Source organism: Rhineura floridana, chromosome 5, assembly GCF_030035675.1.
Source record: "Rhineura floridana isolate rRhiFlo1 chromosome 5, rRhiFlo1.hap2, whole genome shotgun sequence".
Taxonomy (NCBI): Eukaryota; Metazoa; Chordata; class Lepidosauria; order Squamata; family Rhineuridae; genus Rhineura; species Rhineura floridana.
The window spans coordinates 187340498-187342070 of NC_084484.1; positions in this window are offsets into that span (position 1 = coordinate 187340498).

A 1573-nucleotide genomic window follows, 5' to 3' on the forward strand; every position below is an offset into this window, starting at 1 on the left:
TAGGTAATTGGTTCCATTGTCATATGGCTCTAACAGTTAGGAAGTTTTTCCTGATGTCCAATCAAAATCTGGCTTCCTGCAACTTGAGCCCATTATTCTGTGTCCTGCACTCTGGGACGATCGAGAAGAGATCCTGGTCCTCCTCTATGTGACAACCTTTAGAGTGCTATCATATCTCCCCTCAGTCTTCTCTTCTCCAGGCTAAACATGCCCCATTCTTTCAGTCTCTCCTCATAGCGCTTTGTTTCTAGTCCCCTGATTGTCAGGATGCAGGATTGGGGCCCTGATGTTTCAGAAGATGAGGAGAGGGAGGGGGTCATTTGTCCAGAGCCATGTGAAGAAGAAGCAGAAGAGGGGGAGGGAATCTCCGAGATAGAACTGTCTGGGAGCGAGGACCTTGAATGTCCAACAGACATAGATTCTTACCGTGAGCTTCCCACGCCTCCTCCCCCTCTGGGCTTGGAGAAGTTGGAGAAGAAGGGAGGGCAAGGGGGAATCCAACCCCCTCCTGATCCAGGAAAAAGCAAGGAGAAGCAGCCAGATGGTTTAAGCATTGCCCCCCCGTTTTCCCCCATACCTGGGTCAGATTTCTCAGAAGGGGAGGGGGCATTGGCACCCCCTTCACCACGTACAAGGAGACAGCAAAAGAGGCGGCAAAAGAAGGGGGAGAGGCGGGGTATGGATGAGGGCACTTTGAGGCGGAGTGAGAGAATTTGCGCTCGATTGTCCCCTTCTTAAGGGACAGGGGGAATAGTGATTCCTTGTTCTGTCAACTCTCTTCTATGTCTCAGGTTATGTTTTGTAATTGAAGTTCATGAGACAGCGCAGTCTTTGCCTGGATAGTACATTAATAAAAACTGAATTGCTTTCACCAATTGGTCTGGTTCCTGAGCCCCAACCTGGACACGACACTGATCATCCTCTGAACCCGTTCCAGTTTGTCTGCATCCTTCTTGAAGTGCGGAGACCAGAACTGGACTCAACCACCTATCCAACCCTCGACGCTTCTGCCACTTGAACGTGACAAGATGGAACAGGGAGCAGCAGGGGGGACAAAGCCCACTTCTGAGGCGGAGGAAGTGCGACAGCTGAGGACTAATGTTGCAGATTTGCAGGCAGATGTCCAAACCTTGTTGGCGTCAGTAAGGGCATTGAAAACTGACAACCAACCTTTGAAATCCACGATAGCCCAAATGCGGACAACCCCTTCAGCCGCTGTGGTTAAGATCCCGATTGGATTGCCACCTAAGTATGTGGGACAGAGTGATCAACTCTCCACCTTCGTGGCTCAATGTGAAATGTACCTGGACATTAGGAATGCAGAATTTCCTAGTGATGCGGCCAAAGTGGCTTTCGTGATCAGTCTATTGGAAGGGGAAGCTGCCAAGTGGGTCACTCCCTATCTGGTAAGAAAGGATACTATTCTAGGAAGATATAGAGGATTTATGCAAGCCATGACCGAGATGTTTCAGGACCCTCAAAGAACGGAGACTGTGGGGAGGCAATTGAGCGCTTTGAAACAAGGGAAAGGAACTGTCTCAGAGTATACCAATGCCTTTAAAATTCTGGCCCA